General features: G+C 41.0%; 1 protein-coding gene and 1 long non-coding RNA gene across 7 annotated transcripts in view; both read left to right on the forward strand.

Annotated features, from left to right (window-relative positions):
* LOC127008301 (uncharacterized) overlaps window positions 1-1,503 on the forward strand; it is a 3,693-nt gene extending 2,190 nt beyond the window's left edge. For all 4 annotated transcript variants that reach the window (XR_007761003.1, XR_007761006.1, XR_007761004.1 and 1 more), the window contains exons 3-4: window positions 1-977; window positions 1,116-1,503. The exon at window positions 1-977 is cut by the window's left edge and continues 1,458 nt beyond it. This is a non-coding gene — a long non-coding RNA (uncharacterized LOC127008301). The remainder of the gene's footprint in view (window positions 978-1,115) is intronic.
* LOC127008300 (myocardin-related transcription factor B-like) overlaps window positions 1-10,000 on the forward strand; it is an 81,311-nt gene that overhangs the window by 31,289 nt on the left and 40,022 nt on the right. The gene's annotated exons all lie outside the window — the stretch shown is intronic.

The raw sequence follows: 10,000 nt of genomic DNA on the forward strand, positions 1-10,000 counted from the left end.
AGAGAGAGAGAGAGAGAGAGAGAGAGAGAGAGAGAAACGAGTTTGAAATTGTTTATTGTCTCGACTTTTCCTTTATTTTTTTTTCTTAATGTCTGGTTCATTATTGTTGTTGTTGTTGTTATTAGTGGTAGTAGTAGTAATAGTAGTAGTCGTGGTAGTAGTGGCAGTTTTAGGATTACAACTACTACTACTACTACTACTACTACTACTACTACTACTACTACTACTACTACTACTACTACTACTACTACTACTACCACCACCACCACCACCAATATTATACGCAGAAGAATATCACAAACAAACAAATAAAAATAAATAAAAGTAAAACGAAAAAAGAAAAGACTAAAAAGATAAGAGAAAGAAAATAAGAAGGGAGAGAAAAAAAGACAAAGAAAAACAAGAAAAAAAATAACGAAAAGGAGGAAAACAAGAGAAAGACGAGAAAGAGAGAGAGAGAGAAAGGAAACAAGAAAAAAAAAAGATAATATAGAAGAAGCTTAACTTTAATCCATATAAATGTCTTCTAGTCCACACGAAGGCTTAGCAACGTGACTATAAGAACAAACCAGCAAATAATAATAATAATAATAATAATAATAATAATAATAATAATAATAACGAAGCCTCACCTAACAAACGCCACCAGTAATGAAGGACACGTGTTTGCTAATGAGTGTTTAAAGTCATGGCGAGCTGATGAATGCGTGTCAAGAGTTCAAGGGAAGAAGAAGAAGAAGAAGAAGAAGAAGAAGAAGAAGAAGAAGAAGAAGAAGAATACGTTTAGAAAAGAGAATCAGAAACAAGTGTACAAGTGAATGAAGGACTTGTTAGTAGATAGGCAGGTAGGAAAGTTAGGTAGATAGATAAGCAGGTAGATAGGGAGGAAGAAGAAGAAGAAGAAGAAGAATACGTTTAGAAAAGAGAATCATAAATAAGTGTACAGGTGAATGAAGGACTTGTTAGTAGATAGGCAGGTAGGAAAGTTAGGTAGATAGATAAGCAGGTAGATAGGGAGGAAGAAGAAGAAGAAGAAGAAGGAGAAGAATACGTTTAGAAAAGAGAATCAGAAACAATTGTACAGGTGAATGAAAGACTTGTTAGTAGATAGGCAGGTAGGAAAGTTAGGTAGATAGATAAGCAGGTAGATAGGAAGAAAGAAGAAGAAGAAGAATACATATAGAAAAGAGAATCATATAATCAAGGACTTGTTAATAGATAGATAGTTAAGTAGGAAAGTTAGGTAGATAGATAGATCGGTGCTAGGTAGATAGTTAAGCAGGTAGATAGGGAGGAAGAAGAAGAAGAAGACCCCCAAAAAAGTAAATACATGGCAAGCAAATAGATAAAATATATAAATGGAGTAAATAAATGTGATGAAAAGACACAAAAATAAAAAGAGAAGGAAAAGTCGTGGACGAAAAGAGGAAGAAGGATCGTAGACAAAAAAAAGACCCAGTATTATTAAATGGAATGAAAGAAGGATGGGAAGGAGGAAAAGAAAACATCATAGACTAAAAGAAAAGTAACAAAAGGAAAAGAAAAGGCATTGACGAAAAGAGGAAGAAGGAACATAGACCAAAAAAAAAAAAAGACCTAGTATTAGTAAATGAAATGAAAGAAGAGAAAAAGAAACATCGTAGACAAAAAAAAATAACAATAGGAAAATACAGATGCGAGGAAATATAGGCTCAGATAGACATAGTAAGGAGAAGTAATACAGAGATAGGTAGACAGGTGTTTAGGTTCATACAGGTAGATGGGTAGGAAAGGTAAGGCAGGTAGGAAGGTAAATACTGACACTATGCAAATGACTACAGCGCTGGCAACCTTGAGGGGGCACACTGTATGCTCCTATGTAAATGAATCATGCTGGTAAAGGAAACTCATTTGTACTCATTTACTCATTCACTCACTCACTCATTTACTTGTTTATTCACTTACTCATTTTTGGTCTTTTTTAATCTTTTTTTTTTGTTTGTTTGTTTTTCATTTTTCTTTATCCTGTTTTCTTTTTTTTTTATTTTTTTGGGGTATTTTTCCTTTTCGTCTTTCTTTTTCCCTTTTCTCGCTTTTAATATTTTTTTCTGTATTTCTCTTTTTCGTCTTTTTCCTTCTATTCTTTCTCTCGTTCTTTTTCTTTTCATTTTCTCTTCTCTTCTCTTCTCTCTCTCTCTCTCAACGGCGCCAATGGACACCTTTCCTTTAAGCCCCAGACGAGAGAGAGAGAGAGAGAGAGAGAGAGAGAGAGAGAGAGAGAGAGAGAGAGAGAGAGAGAGAGAGAGATGCGTAGGAAGAGAAACAAGGAAAAAAAAATAGAGAAAGTCGGTAAAATGGGGGGAGGAAAAGGGGGAGGGGGGTTAATAAGCTAAAAAAAAAGATTGAAATGATAATAATAATAGGGAGCTTTTTTAGAGTGAAATATTATATGCCTATGAAGGAGACGCCCATGTAGATATTTATTTGGCTGACTGTACAGCGACGTAGACCCCTCGAAAAAGTAAATACATGGAAAGTGAATAAATAAAATAAGATAAATGAAGTAAATAAATGTGATGAAAACAGACAAAAAATAAATTGAAAAGGAAAAGAAATGGAAGAGAAGAGAAAGAAGGAAAGAAGGAACGTAGACAAAAAAAAAATAGACGCGGTAATATTAAATGAAAGGAAAGAAAGAAAGAAGACAGAGAAAGAAAGAAAACAACGTAAACAAAAAAAAGCAACAATATGGAAAGAAAGAACGAAAAAAAAAACCAGCGTAGACAAAAAAAAAAACAATATGAAAATAGACAAACACGAGGAAATACAGATATAGGAAAAGAAAGAAGGAAGGAAGGAAGGGAGAGGGTAAAAAGATGGAAAAAAAGAAAGAAGAAAGGAAGGAAGGCATAAAGAAACGAACGAATGTAGACGAAAAGAGAATGAAAGAAAGAGAGAAGAATGATTTGTGGAATGAAGGAAGGAAGGAGATAATATAAAAAAAGAAAAAGAATAAGAAACGAAGAAAAAATAAAAATAAACCTTAGTAACAGCGGGAGAGAGAGAGAGAGAGAGAGAGAGAGAGAGAGAGAGAGAGAGAGAGAGAGAGAGAGAGAGAGAGAGAGAGAGAGAGAATGAGTAAAGGTGTGAGGAAATTATGCAAATGAGGTGAATGAGTAAAGACTGAGGAAGAGGGGAGGAGGAGGAGGAGGAGGGGAAGGAGTAGAAGAAGAGAAAGGGGGGGAGGGGGAAGGGTGGAGTACCATTCTTGTCTTTCTGAGTAATGCGTGAGTGAGTCCTATAACCTCCTCCTCCTCCTCCTCCTTCCGGTCTTCCTTCCTTCCTTCCTTACATTTTATCTACGTGGTCATTCCCCTTTATCTTTCTCATGTATATTTTTAACCCTTCTTTTTTAGTAGTAGTAGTAGTAGTAGTAGTAGTAGTAGTAGTCGTAGTAGTCGTAGTAGTAGTAACAGTAGCAACAAGAACAAAAACAGTAGTAGTAGTGGTACCAATAGTAGTAGTAATAGTAGTAGTCATGTATCCTTTTAATGGCCACCGCAAAAAAAAAAAAAAGATGAAGAAAACAAAATAACATCAGTCGAAATTTTCTCTTAAAGTTCAACATCATTAATACGAGATAAGTTTTGTGTAACGTGTGGGAGGCGCGCGGAGGTCAGCGAGAGAGAGAGAGAGAGAGAGAGAGAGAGAGAGAGAGAGAGAGAGAGAGAGAGATCCGTCTTGCTCATTAAGTCTGCCCGGCTGATAGTATTAAAGCGAATTGCGAAATGTTTCTCTCTCTCTCTCTCGTAGCAACGTTGCCATGCACTTATCTTTATTTACTCTTCATCCACTTAGTCAATCAGTCAGTCAATCAGTCAGTCAATCAGTCAGTCAGTCAGTCAATCAATCAGTCAATCAATCAATCAGTCAGTCAGTCAGTCAGTCAGTCAGTTAGTTATTCAATCAGCCAGTCAGTCAGTCCATCAATCAATCTCTCAGTCAGTCAGTCAACCAATCAGTTAGTCAGTCAGTCAGTCAGTCAATCAGTCAGTCAGTCAGTCAGTTAGTTATTCAATCAGCCAGTCAGTCAGTCCATCAATCAATCTCTCAGTCAGTCAGTCAACCAATCAGTTAGTCAGTCAGTCAGTCAGTCAACCAATCAGACAGTTAACAACCACAGCTGACCATCCCGGATCCACGCCCACATGCGCTCTCTCTCTCTCTCTCTCAAGTGTAGATTCTGTTTGTGAATATAAGTTGAAAGCAATCTTATCAATCTCTCTCTCTCTCTCTCTCTCTCTCTCTCTCTCTCTCTCTCAATATTGGTCCTTTTAAACTCAACCCGAAGACCTTTTTTTTTTATTTTTATTTTTTCCATTTCTTCCGTACCTCCTCCTCCTCCTCCTCCTCCTCTGCCTCCTCCTCCTCCTCTGTTTACATCTGTCACGGGCGTCTCCGATTGGCCCGTTGCGTCACACACCTCCCCCCTCCCTCCCTCCTCCCCCTCCCCCCCCAACACATCTCACGTCACCTCCGCGTCACGTCCTGTTTGGCTCCCGTAGCTCCGGGGGTTGGGTGAGGGGTGGGGGTAGGGGGTGGCACGCGGGGTGTTATTCTGGGGACACTGCGTTATGGGGTGCTGTTACTACCCTCACCTCCTCTACTCTCTCTCTCTCTCTCTCTCTCTCTCTCTCTGTTAATGGTGATAGGTTTTTGTATTCTCTCTCTGTTCTTGTTTTCTTTTCTTCCTCTTTCTCCTCTCTTCGTATTTCCTCTTCCTCTTTATTCTTTTATTTATTTATTCTCCGTTCTTGTTTTCCTTCCGTCCCGTTCTTGTTTTCCTCCTCTTCCCGTTTCTCCCAACTTTTTTATTTATTTATTTATTTATTTTTTTTTTTTTTGCGGTGAGGATGCGATTGGGAGAGAGAGTGTGTGTGTGTGTGTGTGTGTGTGTGTGTGTGGGGAGGGGAGGGGGAGGGGTAAGTGTGAGTGTGTGTCTGGTGTTAAGGGTAAGGGTGTGCTGGAATTAAGTGTGTGAGGGGAGTGGTGTGAGGGGGTTAAGAGAGAGAGAGGAAGGGGGGGGGGGTGTAAGGGAGAGAGTGTCGGTGATTGCCTATCTTTATAATTGATAGCGAGATCTGTCACTTAGAGAAGAAACCTTGGGATGTGGTGTTTGTGGTCTGTTTGTTGTAGTAGTAGTAGTAGTAGTAGTAGTAGTAGTAGTAGTAGTAGTAGTAGTAGCATTTTTTTCTTTTCTCTTTATTTTTTCGTTCTGCCTATTGTGCTGGTAGGCTTTCGTGGTGGAGCCTAATGGTCGGCTCACTCTGTTATCACGCAGGCAAGTGTTTATAGTGGCGCCATCTTTCTTGGCTCATACTGTCCCCGGGAGCTCACCTTTGATCCTCCTTTTTAGAGAGTGAATCTAGAGTCCGGGTTGATAGGTGGTCTTCAGGACAACATGCGGGTAGTCTTAGGCCACTCGGCGATGACTCAAAAATCCCAGCTTGTTGCGGCGGGCGGGATGCGAACTTGTGTCCTCTTGTACGCCACGCCCGCATGCTAACCACTCAGCCACCTCCCCCCAAAGAACTGTCCATGACCCTTTTAAAAACCCTTCCTGACCCCCTCCTCCCCCTCTCCCAAAAGAAGTGTCCATGACCCTTTTAAAAACCCTTCCTGACCCCCTTCTCCCCCTCTCTACCCCTTTCCTCGTCACCCCCCTTCACCCCCTCGCCCCCACGCAAACCACAGGGCCGCGCGTGGGTGAATGCGCCTCTGGGTGGGTGACCTCCTGATGGTGGTAGTGATGGTGGTGGTGGCAAGGCGGCGTGGGCGAAGGGGTACCTGGGGGCGTGTGTGTGTGTGTGTGTGTGTGTGTGTGTGTGGAGGGCGGTGGCCGGGGACGGGGCACGGAAGAAGGGAGCGTGTGGCCGTTGGAGGCGTGGGCGGGGCGGGGCGGGGCGGGGAAGGAGTCAGAAGCAGGTAAACTGAGATTGCCGTGGATAAGATGCGTTTGAAGGTCATTCCCGCGCACAGGTGAGAGAGAGAGAGAGAGAGAGAGAGAGAGAGAGAGAGAGAGAGAGAGAGAGAGAGGAGGTTAAAAGGTTAGAGAATGGTCGAAGAGAGAAATATGAGATAGAGGGAGAGAAGAAAAAGAGAAAGTGAAAGGAAGTGGGAGAAGAGGAGCAGGGGAAGGAGGAGGAGGAGGAGAAGGTGATATGTAGGATGCAGGAAGGAAGGAAGACGAGGATAGAGAAGAATGGAGAAGATGCCTGAAGTGAAGGATGGAGGAAACGGAGAGGAGGAGAAAGAGGAATAAGGAAGTAAAAGATGAAGGAGAGGAGTGAGTCTGGAATAGTGGAAGCAAGGAACAGAATGGAAGGAGGCGGAAGATGAGGAAGAAGTAGAAACGAGTGAAGGATGGAGGAAGTGGAGAGGAGGAGAAAGAGGGAGAAGGAAGTAAAAGATGAAGGAGAGGAGAGAGAGGAAGCAAGGAACAGAATGGATAGAGGCGGAAGATGAGGAGAGAATAGAAATGAGTGAAGGAGGGAAGAGACATAGACAGAATTAAAAGAGGGAGAAGAAGGGAGAAGGGAAGAGCATAAGGAAGAAGAAGAGGAGGAGGAGGAGGAAGATGAGGAGGGAGTAGAAACGAGTGAAGGAGGGAAGAGACATAGACAGAATTAAAAGAGGGAGAAGAAGGGAGAAGGGAAGAGGATAAGGAAGAAGAAGAGGAGGAGGAGGAGGAGGAGGAGGAGGAGGAGGAGGAGGAGGTCAGATCTGGCAATAACTGGAGATGCTAAGAATGAGAAAATAAACATAGAAAGAAAATAAAATAAAATAAATGAAAGAAAGAAAAAAAATATGAAGGGAGAAGTGAGGAAGGAATGAAGGGAGGGAAAGGAAACAGAAAATGAAATGGAGAAAAGAGAAAAAAATAATCGAGTGAGAGCGAAGAAATAGAGAAAGAAAAGAGATAAAAAAGAATATAAGAAAGCTGATTAGTAAAGAAGGAAGGAAAAGGGAAGAGAAATACAGATAAAAAAGAGGAAAGAAAAGAAGAAAAGGAAGATAAGTAATTAAGCCGAGCAGTAAAGAAGAATGAAGGAAAAGGAAAGAAAGAAAAGAAAAGAGGGAGAAGAGAAGAATATAAGAAAGATGATTAAAAAAAGAAGGAAGGAAAGGGGAAGAGAAATACAGATAAATAACAAAGAGGAAAGAGAAAAGAAGAAAAGGAAGATGAGTGAGCCAAGGAGATAAGAAGGAAAGAAAAAGAATGGAAATACAAACAGTTAAAAAAAAAGAGGAAAGAGAAAGGAACGGACGGAAGATAAAGTGAGGAAGCCGAGGAGTAAAGAAGGAAGGAAGGAAAAGACAGGAAGGGAAAGGGAGCGTAAAATGGAACAGAGAAAGGAGAAATACAGGCATGTAGGCGGAGGCGGTAGCGGGCAGGCGGTCAGTACAAGGGAGAAGAGGTAAGGGAAAGACAGGAAGGGAAAGGGAGCGTAAAATGGAACAGAGAAAGGAGAATATGAGCATGTAGGCGGAGACGGTCGAGGCGGTAGCGGGCAGGCGGTCAGTACAAGGGAGAGGCATTAGCAGTTGCAAGAGATACCATCAGATAAGGAGATTACAGCGTCGGATCCCATGAAACAAGGTACCGGGTAGACAGACCTCTTAGCATATAGACATCAAACGAAGGTGTGGGCAGCAGGTGTGGGCGTAGGTGTGGGTAATTAGAAAGTGTGCGGATACTGGACCCATTTAATAACTAGTGTAAGGAGACTGTACCCATTATTTACTATAGTGTGCGCAGGCTGTACCCATTATTGATTTGCTACCCCGTTCCGAAGACAGACTTATAAAGGACCCGAGATTAAGACCGAGACTAAGATTGGTCCGTAAAGCCTATATTAACTACTTTTTTTAACTTTTTTTTGTGTGTGTAAGGTATTGCGAGGTTTTTATTTATTTGTTTATTTATATTTTTTTGTCTTTATTGTTCCATCTCTGAACTTAATGAATATATAGAGGAATCTGTTTGTAAGTATAGATTAAAGAATGATGATAGCCACAATAGTAATGATGGTAGTAGTAGTAGTAGTAGTAGTAGTAGTAGTTTTCCTTGTTGTTTTTTATCTAAGTGTTTCCTCTACTCTAAAAAACAAAAACAAAAAAAACAGTAGTAATAGTAAGCCATTTTCTTTACTCATCCCATTTTCTGTTTATCCTATTTTTTTCGTGCACTTCCCCTTTTCTCAACTCCCCATTTCTTCGTCCATTCTCCCCATTTTCTCTCAGCTCCCCCATTTCTTCGTCCATTCTCCCCATTTTCTCTCAACTCCCCATTTCTTCGTACACTCCCCCATTTTCTCTCAGCTCCCCCATTTCTTCGTGCATCAGGTATAGGCGCTAGGTTAATTAATAGGCTCGGCGTGTCATCCCATTAGAAAGTCCGCGCGGTAAGTTATGTATCGAGTCTACTTGTCTGACCTGGCTATTTATAATCTGGTAACTTTGTTTGTTGGGGTCGTGGTTCACTTGCTCCCTGTGTGTGTGTGGGGGGGGGGGGGGGGCGGGGGGTGGAGGCTGGTTGGCTGTGTGTCTGGTTGCCCCTGGTTGGTTGGTTGGTTGGTTGCCTTGGTAAAGAAGACTAGGATAGAGGAGAGGAGAGGAAAAGAATTGAAACGAAAGGAAAGGAGTGGAAAGAAGAGGAAAGAGTAGAAGAAAAGAAAGGAAAGGAAAAGAAGGGAAGGGAAGAAAAGGGAGAGGAAAGGAAAGGATAAGAAAATAGAAGAGGAATGAGGAGAAGAAAATAAAGGAAAGGAAGGGAAGAGAAGTAACAGAAAGGAAGGGATGGGAGAGGAAAGGAAAGGATAAGAAAATAGAAGAGGAATGAGGAGAAAAAAAGAAAGGAAAGGAAGGGAAGAGAAGTAACAGAAAGGAAGGGAAGGGAGAGGAAAGGAGAGGATAAGAAAATAGAAAGGAGAGGAGAGTAGAAAGTAGACAGGACAGTAGAAAAAAAAAAGTATATACATGCACAGGTAGATTTGTCATTGCCACCCGTCTACTCCCAACAACAGGTGGTAGATTCGGAAAGGTGTTAAACCCGAGTCAGATTAAAAAAATAAGCCTTCAAGTTCCTCTGAGTTCAATAAAAAAAGCTAGAGAAAGTTTGCGAGCGGGTGACCGTTTGATTTAAAGCTGTCGAGAGAGAGCGAAAAAAAAAAAGTTCGGACAAGTTTGAGAAAAAAAAAAATGTCTTGAAGGTTAGGCGGCAAGTCGTTGGCCCAAAGTTCGATTCCCCCCCAAAATGTTAAGTTTGGCTAAGTTTGAATGATGGGAGAGTGAAGGAGGAAGGGAGGAAGGAGAGAAGAGAAGGGATGTAAGTGTAAATGTGAGAGAGAGAGAGAGAGAGAGAGAGAGAGAGAGAGAGAGAGAGAGAGAGAGAGAGAGAGAGAGAGAGAGAGAGAGGATATTATAGGAAGGGAAAAAAAGTGAGTAAAGAAAAAAAAGAAAGAAGCTGAAAAAAAATGGATAAAGAAGGATTAAAATAAGAAGAGATGTTTGTGAAAGAGAGGAAAGAGGAAAAAGGGAAAATAAATAAGAGGAGGAAAATAAGAGTGAAGAGGAAGGAAGAGAAAGGGGAGAAGAGAAGGTCTGTGTGTGTGTTCCTCCCTTTATTTTTTTGGGGGGAGAAGTGGAAGGGAATTGTTTTTTGTGTATTTTTTTTGTGAATGATATTGTGCTGGACTGCGATTTATACTTCTAATCTATATCTTTATTAATATGTATCTGCTATGCTGTTGTCAGTAAACCATCTATCTATCTGTGAATGGATAGAAGAAAAGAAAATGTAATGTATATCTTTATTAATATGTATCTGTTATGCTGTAATCAATAAACCATCTATCTATCTGTGAATGGATGGAAGAAAAGAAAATGAAAGGGGAAGGCGAACAGGAGGGGGGTAGGTGAGGGAGGAAGAGGAAAGTGTTCGTAGATTGAGAAAGGTTAA

Source organism: Eriocheir sinensis, chromosome 37, assembly GCF_024679095.1.
Source record: "Eriocheir sinensis breed Jianghai 21 chromosome 37, ASM2467909v1, whole genome shotgun sequence".
Lineage (NCBI taxonomy): Eukaryota > Metazoa > Arthropoda > Malacostraca > Decapoda > Varunidae > Eriocheir > Eriocheir sinensis.